The sequence below is a fragment of the Parambassis ranga genome, chromosome 1, assembly GCF_900634625.1.
Source record: "Parambassis ranga chromosome 1, fParRan2.1, whole genome shotgun sequence".
Classification (NCBI taxonomy): domain Eukaryota; kingdom Metazoa; phylum Chordata; class Actinopteri; family Ambassidae; genus Parambassis; species Parambassis ranga.
Window position 1 is genome coordinate 2,452,843 of NC_041022.1, and position 19,394 is coordinate 2,472,236.

The following is a 19,394-nucleotide window of genomic DNA, read 5'->3' on the forward strand; positions in this document are numbered from 1 at the left end:
CTCGGCACATATTTCATGTTAACGTACGAGCTAAAAACGCGAGCTCCTCCAGCAGTGACTCTCTGCATTTATAGTTGTGATGCAGAAATGCCAACCTCATGTCAGTGCAGCAGAAATAGGTCAACCACACACACACACAGAGAGAGAGAGAGAGAGAGGTAGATGAATTACTCAGTCTCTTTCATGGCCTTTGTAGATGGAGGAAGCGGATGCCGATGCAAAAAGATCAAAACCCCTCTGTGTGAGAAACAAGTGTCCTTCCTCCCAGCAGCCGAGCGGCGGGGAGGAAGAGTCGCTCAACAGGTTCGTGTCACTCCTCGAACTCTGCGGCTGCTCCCGCCCCGCTCAGGTATCTGTTTTTAGGATCCTTTCTTCGTGGAAACGTCTGTGCATCAGTTTGAAGCTGCTTTTCCTTTTTCCCTGTGTCTGTGGAAAACACAATCAAAGAGAAAAATCAATGTATCCCCAAGCAATGAAAAAGTCAATAGCTTTCATAGAATCTATATTTAGTGCGGGGTGATGCAGTGATTCTCTGTTCTGCCCGGCTGCAATTTGTGAGATAGATCCATTTTCCTACACTCATTTATCATTCATTATTTTCCTGCTTTATGAATCATTGATGCTTTATTTAACAGAGGCGTGTGTGTGTGTGTGTGTGTGTGTGTGTATAGACCTGGCTGTGTTTACATGTAGGAGGTATATGGATGAGGCTGCTGCTGCTGATGCTAATGTGACAATATCAATTTCCCAAGCAGACTTGTTCCAATTATTATCTAAAATACACTCCCAGGTTCATACCTACTTCTCATTATACCAGCTATATTACATCCTGGACTTATCTAATATTAGTATCACCTAATCTTGATTAATAATCTTACCTCATTTCGCTCTGTGATTGAAATATATCATGCGGTGTAACGTATGCAGACAGCAGCTCCATTGTTTGGGGGTAAATTGTTTCCTTTGAAGGAAGAACTCCTTATTAAAATCCAATCCCAAGCATCATCCCCGTGTGCTTATACGTTTATACATTACAGCATCCCTCCCCCACACTGACTGCTGCATCAGATCGCTGGAGTAGGACGCGGGCCCTTAGCAACAGCTGGATACCTGTTGGGCAGCAGATTCATTCGAATGCTTGCACGTCTGACGGTTAATCCTGCAGCTGCACAGACATGGTGGGAAAGAAAAAAAAATCATTTAGAAACTTTAAAATGAAGAAGTTCCTTTGATGGGAAGAGGTCCAGGGAGGTTAGTCTCTTTTCAAATTACACTTCAGATCTGAAGCCAGTTTATAATTAGTAATAAGTGTGTCAAATTCTTGAATTTCAGCCAAGACAAGTTCAGGACTGTAAAAATATGAGGAGCTTTTTCAAGGCCATGCACACACACACACACACACACACACACACAGAGGCAGACATGACAAGCTTTATATAGACATAAAAATGACACTCACTGCACACTTTATCTGCCCACCATTGTCTTCAGATCGGCCTCCTGTTGTCATCCTGTCCTCTTGTTTTCCTTGTTTGCTGGTTATTCTGGTATCTGTGTGTTTTCATGCCCTGACTGTACTCACCTGTGTCTCGTTACCCCTCATGAATTTAGGTCCGTGCTTGATCCGTGCTGCGTTATATTCTGTGATCCTCGTCTGGTCCCTGAGTCTATGCTGTGTCCTCCCTGTGGTCCTGTGACATCACTAAGAACATATGTTTGTGTGTTTTTATGATTATATAATGATGATAATTGATAACATTTCAACGTATTAAGCAGAAACAAAAATGATGTAAATCATCTTTGTGTAGTCGACCGTCCCTCCTTTTGTTTTAAGGAACAAAAAGCTCATTATCATGACTGCTATTAAATACATGCTGACAAACAATGAATGAAAGATGATGAATATTTAATAGACGAGTCGTCAACACAGTGGTGTCTGTAGGTCAGACTGATGTTTGGGTTGTTTCTTCTCTCTTTAGACTTTAGCAGTCTGTAAAACCAGATCTCAGATTTCTTGTTTAATTTGTTTGTACTAAATCGCACAACAGTTGGTTTGTGAGTTGGTCATGGTCCATGTGATTTTTGACACAACAGTGCCACACAAGCGACAAGCTTTTTGCCACTGCACGTCTGAGTTCAATGAACTCAGTGTCAAGTCAAGCCATGGAATGACTTGTGGTGTACCACAAGGTTCTGTTTTAAGTCCTGCACTTTATGACCTTTACATGCTACCTGTTCATCAGGAAACATGCTATGAGGACATTCCACAGCTCCACTGACTCAACACATCCCTCTGTGCCTGTTGACTCCTAAGAACACACTGGGGAGTAACAGATTACATGTACTGACGTTACGTAATTAGAATACAAATAAATAGTAACTGTATTCCATTACAGTGACAGTCTAAAGAGATGGTAATCAGAATACAGTTACATTGCTAAAATCAGTGGATTACACGACGGTACTTTCACGTGTTTATGCACCCTGCTGGATGAAACAAGGCACGTAAAAATCAGTCTTCTTACAACAAAGATCTTGTTCACGGCGGATGTCTGACTCTGTTTATCGCTCGTCTCATTGTGTGGTCATAGTGTGTATGACGGTGAATAGTCATTGGAGTGAGAACTCTTACCGTCAATACAACATCTTTGATCAAAGCTAAAGTTTTTGGTTCATGTCAGCAAACTGGACAGAAAGCTGCAGCTGCGGGGGACAGAGAGGACAGAGCATTTTATTTTATTTTATTTTATTGCAGTGTCTGATATTGACTTATTATTATTATTTAAAATTAAACCCCAGTATTTCTTTTTACAATGTGCACAGGCTGAGAGAGTTTTCGCTCTCTCGTCTGAAACATCGCGAGATATCGCGGGACTTCCGGGTCTCTTCTGTTATTAGTGTGTGTGAGAGCAGGAAGCCCTTTGATCGTTTTAAAACTATTTTATACATTTACTGCCGTTACCGACTACCTTACCTCTCAATCCTCAGATGCCTCTACCCCTCGTGTGAACGCCTTGTTGACTGTTTGTGTAAAGCTGGAGCTGGTGAGTTTACATTTGCTTGTTAGCTCGATGCTAGCATGCTAACGCTAGCCTCTGATGTGTTGTGGTTGGCTTGGACAGTGTCAGTTAGTTATTATGGGTTATGTACTATGGTACATTATATTAAGAGCTTTAAAACCGTATAAGCCTTATTGCATTTATTGCTTTTGAACTGCTATTACTATTAAAAAAAAACACTGAAAATGAATCACGTGGAGATAATATTGCTGTTAGCATTGGTTTTGATATAAGCGAATGCTAAGAAATAGTGTTAATGAATATTGGCCCTGTCTTAAGATAAGATAAGATAAAATAAAACTTTATTAATCCCGAAGGAACTTCTTTTGCCAGAGTTATCAAGTTACATTAAATACAAGAGTAAGTGTCAATAAAAGTACAGTAAGCAGTATGACTGAGCACAATATATGTTGCATGGCTGTAATAGATATAGATATAAGGTGCTAAGTAAATACAAATATAGACCAGTGGAGGGAATGACAGTGATGCCTGACATGATCATGTAGCTCTTCTCCCTACAGAAACGGGAGGAGTTATAGAGTCTGATGGCCACTGGCAGGAAGGACCTCCTGTGGCGTTCCGTGGTGCTCTTCAGTAGTCTCAGTCTACCGCTCACACAGGCCCGGTCCCTGGATCAGATGCCAAGCTATCCAAGGTCTCGAGCCTGAAGAACGTGAGTACACTCCTCCAGCACTGTAGGAGGCGCTGTAGCCTGCTCCTCACATACTCATTCACACCAACACGGACACTGAATCCAAGAGACTTTTTATACGGACTCTGAACTGCAACTTCCAGCTGCTTTGGGTTTTACAAATCAAGTGGACTCCCACCTTGGAATACATGAGAACTGTGGGGAAGGATGACCTTTTGTAGCATTGCTCATTGAAATACTAGGCTTCTAATAAATGTGCACGTTTGCACTATCTATGATCTATAATCTAATCCAGTAATTAATCACTGTAATTATCACTGCTGCTGATCATTGTTATTGGATTTAAACCACAAATATTTTAAGAAAAAGGAAGAAAAATATCTGTCTGATGTACGCTGCTTAAATGAAATTCCTTTCACCTCTTGGGGAAACTTTTACAAACACACATTAAACATGGCTGTTTTTATGTGCTCTGACCCTTTAACCTGTGTTTTTAGAACAAACACGACTCCTCTGAACTCCTTGAGATTTGCGGTCGAACGTCAGGAGCAGAAGTTTTAACAGCTGAAGCCGCCGGGCTCCTCGCTGCTCCGCCTTAATATAGTCCCACGCTGCAGTCATTTGTGGTCCTTTGCTGCTAATAGCATTCCCCCTTAAATGAGCTCTCATTTCCTCATCTCATCCCCATGCCCAGCATGACCCACAGATAGGCCCTTGTAAATCACCCCCGCCCCCTTCCCTCTCCGCTCCACCTCCCTCATCTGGCTTCTTTTATGTCAGACTGTCCATAATCGCTCCGTCAAAATGGCATCCCGTCACCGCTTCACTTGTTATGAGGCAGCACAGAGAAGGAGTCGGAGAACAGTCTGAGCAAGCCTGCCAGCCCCCTTCATGTAACATGAGGAAATGAGTTTGTGTCAGGGCTATTTTGGAGTTGCTTTGAAGTCTTATTTTACCCCCTTTGCCTCCAGGGGGACAGCACAGAAAGCAAAGGAGGGGTGGTACAATGTGTGAGGGGGGGGGGGGGGGGGACATCTACTATAAAATGCCCTGATAACCCAAAAAGCAGCGCTCTCCTGATCTCATGCCTGGGTGGTCAGAGCAGCATAAGAACATGCAGCAGCAGTCAAATGTGGTATGTGTGTCACTGTGTCACATTTGCCAGCATCATGTCAGCTCTGCATAAACACGCTGCAGCGTGGAGCTTCATGATCCCGAGGCCTCCATCACTCTGATTTATTTATGCAATCTTTACGTTCGGTTCTTACGCCTACTGTAAGCTGCGTTTTCTAATGTGAAAGAATTACGACACACCACTAAAAAAAAAAGATGTGTTGTTATTATCATATTGTACAAATTCATAGATCAATAAGCTGCAGTGGGTCCGTCGATACGAGCCGCCGGCGATGAACTCCTCAGTGGAGCGAAGGAGAGTTGTGGAGGGGGAGGAGGGAAGGAATCCTCGGGCGGGTAAAAAAGAAAGATTTTTATTCACTGTCTTGGCAAAGACAAATATGTACACACACTCGGGACTATGTTGAAATTGGCGTGCACGCTGAGGCATGTGCATTAAAAAGTAATAAGCCCAGAAGTGACCAGTCAGCAGCAACACCTTGACCTTGGATGTTTTCAGGTTGGGGAGGTGGGGTTGCTGGTTTCTGTCTGTATTATAGACCATCAGCACATAAAACATATACACAAACCACAATGATGGTGGATGCTTCGCACCCCCTGTTGCGATGTTCCGCAGGAGACGGGGGGCATCCCGCGGTGCTGCTTCAGCGTCCTTGCCAGCGCCAGACAACTTCACTATCCGCTGCCCTAGCAGGGGGCGATAATCACATCAAGCCCCCTCCCTCCTACTACCACCTCTGACAGGAGGCATTGAATTCAGCTCCGGTCCCCTTAAGAGTCTGGCATCCAGCAGTCTGTCCTGAACATGCTGCTGACGTTACAATGAGAAGGTTTGTGCTTTCAGTTTTGCTGTGCTCTTCTTTTGTACAGGGGGTGGGTGGGGAATTTGGGAAATTCCTTGTAACTGTGGCGAAAATCTGAATTGGCAGAATTGAGTGTTGCCGCCATCCCCACTGTGTGAGAACTGTTATTGTATTGGTGCATTCTGTTTGTCATGGTGGATTCAATACAATGCCTAGCTGAAAAGTTTTCATGGGAAAATGTTGCATGTGTCATAGTGAATTTCTATACATTACATCCTGGAATGGACGCCGATGTGGTCGAAACGCTGTGTCAAAATAAAGGCTAGAGACTCTGTCATTGTTACGGGTTTGTATTTAAGCTGTAACCCATGCTGGGCGGTGGTCAGGAAAAAAAATAGGATGCTATCACTTTAAGAAGTCGTTGTATTCTCCCAGACCACGCTCCATCAACGTACGCCGGCTCCTCCGGTTAGCAGCAGTGTTATGATTTTTTTTCTTTGTGTTTCCATGTGATTTGTGTGTGTGCAGATTGCATCAAGCTTCAGTGTGAATACTTGTCTTTTGCAGAATGCTGTCCTCTCTCTTAAAAACAAGGACTAAGCGGGGGCATCCTTTTTTTTTCTTCAGAACTCTCTGGACTCTTTTAAGCAGCTTTGTGGGCCTGCACAGCTCCCCTGCTACCCAGGGAGCCTGGCTTCCTGCAGCTATGCCCCATTCATCACCTGCTTTCAATGGCCGCCACCAAGCCGCCTCCGGCTGGAAGGCCAGGTAGGGTGCCGGGTGGTGTACAATGTTTGGGGGGATTAGCAATCAAAGGAGCGAGGAGGCTAGGGCGCCGCGTCCAGGCCCTCCATTCACTCCTAGCAGGGGAGGAGAGCTCCAGCAGCGGCCAAGGTCATCGTCTCCAGCTCGGCAGGAGGTAGCTGGGAGAGAATCCTGGGAACCAGCCGCCTGCTCTGTGCTAATCGCAGGCTAGCAGGCTAGCAGCACAGCGGGTGTCTCACCCGCCAAACATTCATCTGTTTGTGCTGCGGATAGCATGGCTGACAACAAGATAATGGCTTGCTTTTTTACTTTACTCTCACTTTCCCCCTCTCTTCTCTCCTCTTTCTTTGCTTTGTCGACGTCTTTTGCTCTGTTCCAGCCCGATTCTGTGGGATTTGGTTTCTTCTCTTTGAACTGAAGTGTATGCTGAGTTAGCAGAACGATAAACCGGCACAATAGTTGTCAGATTTTAATGTGAAGGAAGTGGAAGAAAAGTGTTGGTTTAAAATGACAAAAGCCATTTGGGAAAAGAAAGTAAAACGTCTTTCTCAAAAGTTTCTCGGCATCAGACAAACCTGCAGCTCCCTTTGTGGGTTTTTTGTGTGTGTGTATGGACGGAATATGATAATATTCAGCAAACTTTTTTCATTGGTTGGAGTGAGAAGCCAGGCTTTCCATCCCGCCGTCTGGATGTCATGTGATGGAGCAGCGATTACAGCCGTCGCTTTAAGCTGATTTGGCATCCTGTGGTGCGAGACATTGGGTTGAGAAACCCTGATGGGACAGCTGGTCGTGGACTCACAGACCGTGTCCCATACATTCTCCCAGATCCGCAGGCTACTCAGATTAGCTTAGCCCGCTAAGGTCTGAGCAAAAGAGGAAGCGAGCGGTGAGGTAACGATGATGTAAAATGAATCGTCTCCTGTCACTTTCCAGTCGGAGGCAAGGAAGCAGCCGTGCCCCGCCACCCCACCCTTCCACAAACACACCCCTGTTGGGATATTGGCAAGTTGTCATGACGACAGGGATGTTCTGCTGGTGAAGTCTCGCTCAGTGCTGTCCAATCAGATCGTGGAGCTACAACCGCAGCGTGAACAGGGGAGGACGCACCTATTCCAGTTGCACAATGCTGAGGAAGGACAGGCGAAACCCTGGACCACCAACGGGAAATTGGCAATCCGGGGGAGGCTGTCAATGGGCCGCCATGGTTCGACAATGCACGAACAGCGGGGGTCATGGATGCAGGGGCTGCCAGGTAGGGGGTCTCCATCATGCCTGATGCTCTTAGAGCTGTGTTTCTTTGCTCTAAAGTATTAATGCATTATTTATTCTCACTGTTGGCATGCAGTTATTGAACACTGCCCTTACTGGGGCTGGTGTGATGCTTCAGGACGCTGGACGTAGCCATCGGATTGCTCCGGGTTCCACTTTAGCAAATCACTCCTGCAGGTGGTTTTTTTTACAGACGCGGAACGCCAGGAACATTTTGTGAAAAGAGGGGAAATGTCACGTAGCATTAACTTTAATTTGGTTTTCATTTCACTGCGGGATGTGGATCAGGAACTGAAGAGGCTAATGTGCCTGAGCTGCAGGTAGCAAAGTGGAGGAAAAACTCTCCCGGCGTCAGGCCTTTTATTTCAAACCGCAGGGAGGATTTTTCCTTTATTTCCTCGCTGGCTGACCGGAGCAGAAGCTGGGGCTGTTTGGTAGCTCCGTGGAAGATGGAGGGCTTGGTGGGGGTGCGCTCTGGTGTTTTTCCAAGCACTGCAGGTAGCCATTACGGTCTCCGTCCCCTTGAGGCTTCGAAATCTCTGCAATCAATGTTCTTTTTCCAATCCAGGCTTATCCATGAAATGGTCATGATCAGAATTTCTTTCTTTTAGCCTCCCTTGCCCTCTGTTGCCCCCCCACCCCCCAGCTTGGTGAAAGCACCTTTATGAGCTTCTGGTTGGATATAAACACGGTTGTGGCTCTGCAATGTTGCAAGCTGGTAGTTTGTATTATTTTTTTAAATGTTTAAAATGACTACAAAATATCACACCCATGTTGTTGCTTCATTCTTATCACAAGTTGCAGAGGAATAGTTTTGATAAAATGATGTTTTTGCAATTTTCTGGCAGAATCAGTGTGAAAATTGGGAAGCTGTTATGAGTCTGCCCTGTTTTCACCTTTGGTGCATTTGTAAAGGTAACACAGAGGATTCAGGGTTTAAAGCCACGCTTGCATGAAAAAAATATGAGGCCTGTTTCATATGAGATGCTGAAGCTTCACATGCTTCACTGGAGTCTGATTGTTGGACGATTTTCTCACGTGCAATGGCAAGAAAAACCCGCTTGACCTTCAAATCCAATGTAATCAAATAGGGGAAAAATTTGGCTTCAAATGCAGGTTGTAACCTTGAGAATTAGCTCAGGAAGTCTTGTTTATGATGTGTTCCTCCATGCTGACCATGAATCTTTCACTGGGTGTGGATACGAAGGAGAAAATCTAGCCCATTCATGGCCGCTTCTGAGCTGGAAGGAAGGGATTTTCCCCCTTTCTCTGAAATTACACACCAACAAAAAGTTCTAGGGAGACTTTGCGGACAATGATGTCAGATTTGTTGCAGGGTCGAGGGGTTTTTGTAGCAGCAGAAACCACCGAAGTGAGATGATTGTTGTTGTTGTGATGCAGATTAGGAACATTTTGGGGTTAGATGTGATGAGCTCTTAGCCGTCCTGTTTGCTTTCTGACCCCGAGAGGCGACGTGACTTAAACACGCAGTTGTTGCTTTCCCTACAAAGGTTATTAGTATTAGATTTTTAGTTCATAAAAGCTGACATGATTGAGATGTCAGAGAGGCCGCGGAGGCCCTGAGGAAACCCGGGATCATTTGTGGCATCATGTAATCAGCTGCTGAGGACTAAATAACAACCCTAGAAAGAAGCTGATGTTTCAGAATCAATTGCCGGAGACACATGTGTCAGTAAATGTCATCCTGAGGCTGATTGGACCACCCAGAGCTTGCCCATTTAAAGCCATGCTGTTTCCATTGAAGAAGTTCCAGAGTTGCAACCCAAAGGTCGTCCAAACCCCCCACCCCCCTACCACCACCACCACCACCACCAGATCCAGTTCCTGTGATCTATGGCTGGGGTCCCCTTCCACAAATTACTGTGTTTGAAAAGAAGCCGAGCACGGACGAAGGAGAAACGCCGTCATTCCGAGCCTGCATTCCTTCCCAAGAGCGAACCAGACGTGGAACAAACCATCGGATGGCAGTCAGACGGCAAACACTTCACTCACACCCCGGGCTGGAAATGTCTATTATGACCATGCGAATATGAGGAGAGAGGGGAGGAGGTGTGAGGGGGGGGGGGGGGGGTTAGAGCAGTTTGAGCAAATTAATTGCCCATCACTTGTCAGGAAAAAAAAACTCTCTGTTCAACTGTGTCTCTGAGACGCTGTCAGCCAAGGACAATGAATGCATCCCCATGTTTCTTCCTACATGTGATTTAATAAAGAGAGACGTGGACCACAGACGGAGCCGTGAGAGAGTGTGGAGCGGCGATGTGGTCAGGTTGTAAACACACAGACATGAAGAGGAAGAGCGGGATTACAAACAGGTTTGATCACCTCAGGGCTGTCCAGACCGGCTGACAGGGGGAGGAGGAGGAGGAGGAGGCCTCCTTTTATTCACTCCTCGTCCGTCAAACTCCTCTCTCTCTCTCTCTCTCTCTGTCTCTTGCCGGCAGCGTTGTCATTTGGGCTGTCCAGATACTGTCCGCACTACAATGAAGCAGGAGACGGGCAAACAAATGTACCTGCAGGCTCAAGTGTTGGGAAACAGCTGAGGCCCACCAATGTGTTAACAGCAGTTATAACATTACTCCCCCAAACCTCCTCCTCCATCTCTCTCTCTCTCTGTTTCTCCATTGTTCATTATTTTGAAAGGCGAAGCTACATTAACTTCTTCATCTGGACTGGTCAGAGGAGAGCTCCAACCACCTTTTCATGCCAAACAAATCAAATTAATTTCTTATTATCGTTTTCTCTATTAAATGAATCAAACGCTTGTTTTAATGCCAGTGAAATTGAGTTCCATTTATCTTCATACAGTTGTAATATTATCCTCTTTGTTCAGATCCTATTGGTGTAGGGACGAGCAGAGAATAGGCAGATGATGAGATAATGATGGCGAGCCTTTCTTCCAGTGATGAGGATGACACGGTCTGAAGATGAAGAGACGTCCTTCCAGCCAATTTAGACAGGAGAATTAAAGGTCTAGCATAGCTTCAAGCTAACGTGTGACATCTAATATCATTTGTGGCTGAAAGGCTGATGTCTCTTCTAAAAAAGAATAATTGTACATTTGCAGGAGAAAAGTGACCCATTAGTTTGACTCTCTTCTGCCAGAGTTTTCTGTCACATTGTTCACTGAAGCAACAGAGACGAGATTTTACAGACAGCAAACACTTAATTAGTTGAGACGTGAGTAATAGAGTGGATTTGATGGAATATCTGGATTTTAGCCTTAGGTTTTTGTCGTATTTTGCATCACAGGACGCATTTAAGGACCAGCGGAAATCGGAGGATTCTGTTTTCACACTTCTAAAGTGTAATTTTTGTGGAAAACATGCATTTTTAAAGCAGGTTTTTTGACTTCAGGTGGTTGTAATGTGATTCAAATCATTAATGTACATAATTAAAACTTAGTTTTAATGATACTTTCCCTTTGCAGCTCCCTGCGTCACATTAATCATTGCAGAACAATCTAAATGCCCTTTAAATATTCTAAGTGAATATTTAATGATTACATCCCGCTGATTCCCAAAACACGTGTAAGCTTTTAATGTAGGAATCATAGAAGACAGTATGTGTATTAATTAGATCCCCAGATAGCAGACAGTATTCCTCTTTAGGTGTACTATGGCAGATGATATTTAACTGCAGTGTGTGTGTGTGTGAGAGAGAGAGAGAGCAAGAGAGAGAGAGAGAGAGAGAAAGCAAAATCTGGTTCTAATATAGATTTGAGGCCACTATAGGGTTTATGTGTGTACATGCTGCCATGATGGAGATGAGGGGAATGACAAACGATGGTGTCCTTTCAGTCAGACGTGTAGAAATGCTCGTACAAACACATGGGCACGCTCACATCAAATGGAGCCGGAACATCTGTCAGACACCGGACCAGTGGTTTAGTTAAAAGATGAGGAGGGGTCCGCTGAACGCTGCTGCGATTCATTTATCTCGCATTGCTGCCCATTGGTTTTAATTATGGTTGGCTCTTTCAAGTTGGAAATGTGCGCTCTTCAAAAACAAGAGAAGTCCCTTTTGAGTTTTAGCATTGTTTCTGTGGGAACGAGGAGGGTACATGTGTCCGTCTGCCTCCATCTGTCTGTTTGCGTTTGCACTTGTTTTTTTTTTTTTGGTAATTGATGAGCATTTCTTTGTGTGTGTGCATGTTTGCTCCGCCATGTATGTGCAGAATCGGCACAGCTGCAATAGCACCGGATTGATGTGTAACCCAAGCCGGCACTTTAAAGGGCGAGAGGCCTGGACAGACGTGGTCCTGCTAGTATACCAGATGGGGCTTTATGATGAAAAGAGCATAATCCCCATCCAGGCATCACTTCCATCACTTGTGCACTACAAAGCCATTCACAGCATTTTTTTACTGCGAGAAATAATCTCTTTTTTTTTTTTCTACCAAACAGAGCAGAACACATTTTTTTTAATGCTTTCGCACTATTTCTATCTTTATCTTTGGTTTCTCCATCCCTTCATATCTCCCTCATCTCCCCTCTTAGTGCCCTCCCCCGCACCCCACTCCCCCTTTTTTACTCTTGAAGACTTGCAAATGTGGCATTAGCTAATATTCAGAGAGCCAGGCAAGCAATCCCTTTTTATCTGGCAGGGCCCTACTGATTGAGCTACAGTGTGTGCATTGGAAATGAGTGCTGCGCCCAGGCTGGCGAGCCCCCGTGCCTCTGATTGGTATTCAATATACATGTCACTGCAGGACATGCTAGTTTGGGGCTATGGGTTTACTCTCTATCTCTCATCCTCCTAATTCCAACCATTGAAAGTGGCCTTTTTTTTGTTGTTGCTGTCACTTACTTGGACACGGGGCAATTAAGAGGCTCATAGTGTAAATGTGTGTGGCATATATTTTTGTTGTATTAAGTCCACTAAAATTTATAGAAAACCAACTTCAAACAGATGTAGCCCCCCCCCCTCTCTCTCTCCCTCTCTTTTCCCCATGTGTATTCAATGCATATATCTCTCTCTCTCATTATTCCAGCTGTAAACATAATCATCAAACATAATAATTGTTATTCACATGGCACACTTTTGCAGATTATCTTCTCAAATGATGTGTTTGCCTGCAGTGCATATATCTGCCTTTACTCCCTGAAAATCCCTCACCCCATTTACACTGAGTCAGGTTTTTTTAATCATTCTCTCAGCTACATGCTTTCCTCCTCGCTGCGAGCATCGGGGGGGGACTGATGACTTCTTCTCTGTCTTACACTTACATCACGCTTGCAGAATATGTCAGGGATTGGAGTCGCATTTACACGAGCAAGTAAACTGACAGGGCAGAAGCAACGCAGCTTAAGGACACGCTGGCTGTGATGTTCTCTCTCTCTCTTTCTCTCTCTCTGGGGTTCGGGTGGTGACGTACGACGAAGCGTCAGAGGTGGATTTCAGGGAAACGTCAGGGACCCACGTCATGCACGCACAATGCACTCTGTGCAAAAGTATGTGGCCAACCAACAACAATATATCACATCAGGACAGACAAGTTCTTCCACAGCAAAATGGAAAGATCATTTGTTTGACATCCTCAATACCTGCTCTAAAGCTGCAAGAATTAGTCAATGAATGGAAGCTAGGAAATGTTCACAGGGATATTTTTCACTGGTTTGTTCATAAAATGTCAGAATACATTGATTAATTATTCATGGACAATCAAACGATCTTCAGCTGCAGATCTAGTAGTCAGCAGGAGGATTTGGGCGACTTTGACAAGGACCACATGGGTCAGGGAATCTCCAACGGTGAAGCTTTTGTGGGTTGTTTCCATTATGCAGTGGTCATTGCCTTTTAAAATTGTTGAAAACCGGGTCTTGGGCAGGCAAGGCTCGCTGGTCCGTGTGGTCTGATCCAGCAGACAGTGGCAGGGTCCGATGGGTGCTATGCCTCTCTGGGGAACACATGGCACTAGGACAGGAAGAAGGTAGAGCGATGCTTTGGGTGATGTTCTGCTGGGAAAGCTTTGGTCCGGCCATTCATGTGGATGTTACTTTGATATGTAGCAACTAGCTTAGCAACCTTTCATGGAAACAGTATTCACTGATGGCCTCCTTCAGCTGGATGGCGCTCTCTGTAGCAAAGCACCAATGGTTCAGGAAGGGTTTGAGTTTAAGGTCTCTAAATCCAACACTGCCACAGCACAGCTTCAGAAGTCTGGTGGAGTCCATACTTCAACAGGTCAGGGCTGTTGTGGAGAGCAGAGCAGTACCTGCACATTATCCAGTCTCACGTTTTGTCTCACTGGCCCCACAGATCTGCTTCTTCTTGTACTTTCCCTTCAGCAGAGAGAGCAGGCCGGCCGCTGTCGGTGAGTCAATACTCCACCCCAGCCCAAGACACAAACGCTCTCCTCTCCTGCTGAAGTCTAAGAGCCGATCTGTCTGTTCCTTCTTGCGGGCCCTGTTCCAGGTTTGCCTTGGCCCTGTTCCAGGTGTGGGAAGTGAAGTGTAAACAGTTTACAGATCTGCCGCAGCTGGGGAGGGCCGAGGGCTCTGGCTGGGAGGAATGTAACCTGAACAGCACTTCACAGGGAGGCAGCGCTGCGAGATGGAGCATTCATGCAGATTGTGTCAGAGCCTTAAACAGGAAACTGACCTGGCAGTTCAAGGGAGAGCCGGCCGGTGAGAGCGGCTGCTGACGTCAGTGATCACGTTGGGGGGGTTTAACAGGCAGAAGAAGCACAGAGGCCACTGACATGTCAGGTTTACATCACGTATGCAAACGCTCACGGCTTCCTCACCGTAGGCTGTTGAAGGAAGTAATACAAAGCAGATCAGACTGAAACCTGTTCTCTTGATCTTGATCTTGGATGTGGTTGCGTAACTCTAAAAATTCTCATGCACAAGAACAACTCAGAGTTGAGATAAGGGTTAAAACAAAATGCCAGATGAAAGGATTTTACTTCTCCTCCTGATTTATAGCTCTGCATCAGGTCTTTGCAATGCTTTCCTGCACCGTTGTTAGCATTTAAACCTGTCGACAGGTTTGTTAGCGTCACTGAGTGGCGCAGCTTTTGCTTCTGCTCAAAAATTACTTTTATTGCAGCACAGATCACATTAGAGGAGAAAGTGTGAACAACTGAAACAGAAGGAGAAAATCAAATACCTTCACGTATAGCATGTATGGAAGCACCAGACTACAAGCTCATTTAGCATTTGTACAGTCTATTAAAGGGTGATGAGTGTAGGCGTCCAGTGTCCTTGAGGTCAGGACAGACTAGTTCTTCTACACCAAACTGGGAAGATCCTTTCTTTGAGCTTTTTTGTGTCAACAAACACACAAAAGTATCATCTAAATCCACATTACATGCTCTAAAGCTGCATAAATGAGTGGAGAAGAACTGGGATTTGTTAAGTGTGGACATTTTCAGGACATTTTCCATTCGTCCATAAAACCTCAGAATACATAGATTAATCATGACACAGCAGTAGTACCTAATGATTTCTGGGTGGGTGCAGATCAGGATGCAGTGTGGCTTACACCACCCGACCAGCCAGACATTCACCCAGCAGGACGGATCCTGTGTTTATAACACTGTAGCTGTTTGTAAGTGTGTGTGTGTGTGTGTATGTACGTACAGTATGTTGTAAGATTTCAGGGTGAGGGTGTGCTTTCTGAAAAGCTTTGTGTTACAAAGTTTTTGTTTGAAAGGTGCTATATAAATAAAGTTTGATTTGATTCACACATTCTGCATAATCACTGAAGTAGCAGCACTGCATGTGCACTGAACCTGTAAAAGATGGCGCATGTATAAACATGGTCTGCCCGAACAGCTGAACAGGAGAGCAGTACAGAAGACACAATATGTGCACATGGTGTCCACAGCTGTCTCTACATAGTGGTATATAGAACAATGTCTTCCACAGGAGCCAGTTTAACACAGAGCTGTTGGAAAATGTAAAGTTCATGGCTGAAAGCATTGTGGTGGAGGGTGCAGAAAAGTAGCCTGAAACAGGGTTTATACATAGTTCATTAACAAAATGCACATATATTTTTTAATTTCATATGTTTGTATATGGACCTTATGAACATACGGTGCATTTGTGTTTGAGTTTGTAATCACTGGCTGCATCCTGCATGTGAAAACTCACCTGGTGTCACATGATGTGCTGCTTCTGCTTCTGTTGTCTGAGAGAGAACGCCTGCTGCTGCTGCTGCTGCCGCCGCCGCTGCTCTAAACCTCAGCACAGGAAAATGAGGTGCTGGCAACAAAGAGCTTTGAGGAAGTCGACACATATCTCCAAGGACACATACCACCCAGCAGATCAAAGGACCTAGAGGACGCGTTTGATGGGGAAACCACACTGCTTTTCAAAGCATTGTAGTCCTGCATCCCACCAGCCCACCAAGGCCCATGATAGAAATTCTAATACGTCCGCCTGTCAGTTAATTGAAGCCCCATTCTGTCCCTCGGGGGGGACAGCAGGCCGGTCTTTAGAGAGCATCTTTGTCCATGCCGCATTAATTATTATTCCTCAATCACCTCCTCAATAACACGATTTATTGTTGCCTCGTCTTGTCGCCGTTCTCTTGTCTTGGGAGAAGACACTGATGTCTGACAGAGAAAAAGATCACAGCTCTCCACACATTCACTCACATCATATCAGCCTTACCTTTGGGGAAGTTGCGTGTTTGCTGAGGAGATGTTTGGTTGTCAGAGTTGTTGCATTTGATCAGAGGGAGGAGGGATGATTCACTGTTTGTGCATAACAGGATGTATGGTAGAGGACGTGGAAGGACAGTCGGTGCTTTACTGTGGATAGATGACACACACACACACACACACACACACACACGCATACAAAGAGCAACCCTGTCAATCCAGAGATGTGTCCTCTTCCCCTGAGACAGGCAATCTTCACAGACAGACAGGAAGTCAGCACCGCCTGTGAGAGGAGGCAGTGATGAGCGATGGCAGCCGATCTGAGCTCTCTACATATGGCAGACGTGGTGCGCGGAGTAAAGCACACTTGATCTTTGCAAAAATACACACAGCTCATATCATGCAAGTTATCTGGTATGTTCTCCAGCTTAACGTGTCTGTTTAGCCAATGTGGGACGATGATGATGATGCGTTCTGCTGACAGTCCTGACAAATTATGTCTCCAAACCCTGACGAATGATATTAAGTTGCAGTGATATCATAGCGTGTCTGCAGCTGTGTCAGCCTGGAGCGCTCCATATGATACTCCAGTAATAGACACTGGCTCATGTTTGGGGTCTAAAGAGCACTTAGAGCTCCTCGAACAGATCGCTGCACTCTGCGTTTCCCCACTGTGACCTCCTATCTCCAGACCAAATGACCGGTTAGGGCATTGAAAGGGAAATAGTGTGCATTCCTCCATAATCGTAAGAGGTATTTACATATGCTCTCTAAATAATTATGTGGTCCGACTGGGAGCATCCAATGAATTTTTCACAAAAGCACTTTTTGCTATTTACATTCCTAAAATGTAATGTGGTTTACTTATGCAGCTGGACGGCCCAAATCAAAGCATTCATTCCCGAGTGCAAGCAAGAGAGGGAGGGAGAGAGACAGGAGGGGGGTGGCGAGGAGAAAAAGTTCAAAGCGTGCGAGGTCAAGCCTGAGGGTCACTCTCTCAGTGCCTTTTCACAGCCTGCGTGAATACATAACCGGCAATTGACTTTCTAATCGGGAGGGGCCTCATAAAATATGCAGTTTAATAATCACGCTTATCATGGGTCCTTTTTTGTTTCCACCTTGTGTTTTAGTCCAGAAGCATCTGAGGCGAGCTGTGAATTAAATAATGATGGGGCCGCTGCCTGCTTCCTTTTAGCTCTGTGTTGTGCCTCAGAAATTCAAAATGACAGCCGACCATTTCCCTCACTCATAAAAGCTGGGTTTTTTTTTCCTCCTCTGATTGGATCAAAGCTTTGACCTGTGTTGCCAGGTGACCTTTCCTGATCCCTCCAGAGTAGGGCCCTTTGCCGGGACGCCTGGGACTTATCTCGGCGGTGGCGTTGTCGGCGGCTGTCACCGAAGCCCTTGTCTGTTAGATGTCACCTCTGACACCGGCCTCTGTAGCGATCGGCAGGGAGATCTGATGCCCTCGCCGGGCTGTGAATAATAGAATATATCTACCTGTCCTGCTCCCCATGATGAAACGTTCCCGTGCTTACCCTCAGCGGTGATGTGTTCCTCCTGTCTGTTTCAGGATACAAAGCGAGGCAGCGGTGACCATCCATGGGAACGAGCTGTCAACACAGCAGCTCAGCTGGCAGCTCTCAGCGTCCCCGCGAGGGCCGAGGGCCACCAAAAGTGGAGAGCCGAGGAGGCTGGACAAGGGAGAGCTGGAGAAGTGGAGGACTCTTCAGGCTGTGGGCAGCCTCAATGGACCCCAGTCAACAGTGAGAGACAGCAACTGATGTTCAGTATGATCCTTACCTTCATCATCTGTCCATTCACAGAGCCCACATGAGACTCATCACAACAGGGTTCCTGCAGAATGTGTGGAAGCTGATTTTACTCCTATTCTTTAAAAAAAAAACACAGGGTTCTTGCAGGGTCTTAAAAAGTCTAAATGTCTAAAATTTCAAACTTTAAATTTTAGGCCTCGAAAAGTCTTAAAACAACCAGAAGGTCTTAAATTTAATCTTGTCAAGTCTTAATTTTTAGTTTTTGCTCATTCCTGAGAAGTACAGGCCGCATAAAACCGAGTAAAATGCCACAATCAGAAGCTGCTTCTGCATCGTCTCTCTTTCTGAGGGATGGCTACCGTTGTTGGAACGTGGCGCTACAAATCCAGCGATAACTGCTGGTCAGTTTGGCACCATGTTTGAGATGCCTGCGTGTTCAGTCACTTCGTCTTCTTGTCATAGAAAACATGGGGAAGCGTGTTTTCTATGAGGCTTGGCTTGATAACAGCGATTTTCACTGCTGGTTGCAAGCGATTCCCAGCAAGCTCGCTGTAAACCTTGCAAGAGGACCATCCAGTTAGGGACCTTGGGTGTGAAAGTGCTTGAGTCTCACTCCAAAGCGGACAATCGCCCCGCTTTGTAAATCACCGCCGCCGCCCTCACCTTTCTCAGCGGTCACCCGGTCCCTCTGCACTCCAGCGCGGTGACCTTTGAGCTACATTTGGTTCCAAAAATTAATGAAAGCATCTGTCATATAACAGTACTGATATTTGCAGCATCTTGTTTTCGGGTAATGCGTCGTGTTGGTCTAAAATTTCCTTCACAATGGTCTTGAAAGGTCTTAAAAAGCTCTTAAATGTAACTTACTAAAACCTGCCGGAACCCTGCTCACACCTAATGTAAAGCAGCCACTCTAGCTTACACCTGGACTAACTTAGTACGTCACAACTCTCAACAACTCTCACTTAGTCGCTTTTTTTACACACCATGACAGTGATTGGTGGTGTTACAAAATAAAGCACAAACCTAATTTCAAATCAGTCACACTTGCATTTTCATGTTTATTCTGGTCACAGAACAAGGATGTTCTCGTGCTTAGAGTAAGATGACTATAAAACCTGTCTGAAACGTTAAAATGGAAGATCGCAGGAATTCTGTTAGGAGTTTGTGCCTGTTTTTCTCTTTGTTTTCATTTCATTCCGGTCTGTAATATTGATCCCACATCGTTGCCCTTCCCATGAACTGAATGCTCCCAATTAGCACCGTCGGTGTTATCAATGATGGCCTATCCTGGTGCCAGCGGCC

At 45.4% G+C, this 19,394-nt stretch overlaps 1 long non-coding RNA gene across 1 annotated transcript; it reads left to right on the plus strand.

The window, feature by feature from the left end:
- Positions 1-2,907: 2,907 nt before the first annotated feature.
- On the plus strand, positions 2,908-18,139 carry LOC114441812 (uncharacterized). Its single transcript, XR_003671281.1, has 3 exons — positions 2,908-3,044; positions 3,581-3,732; positions 17,888-18,139. It is a non-coding gene; the product is annotated as an uncharacterized LOC114441812 (long non-coding RNA).
- The last annotated feature ends 1,255 nt before the right edge of the window (positions 18,140-19,394 follow it).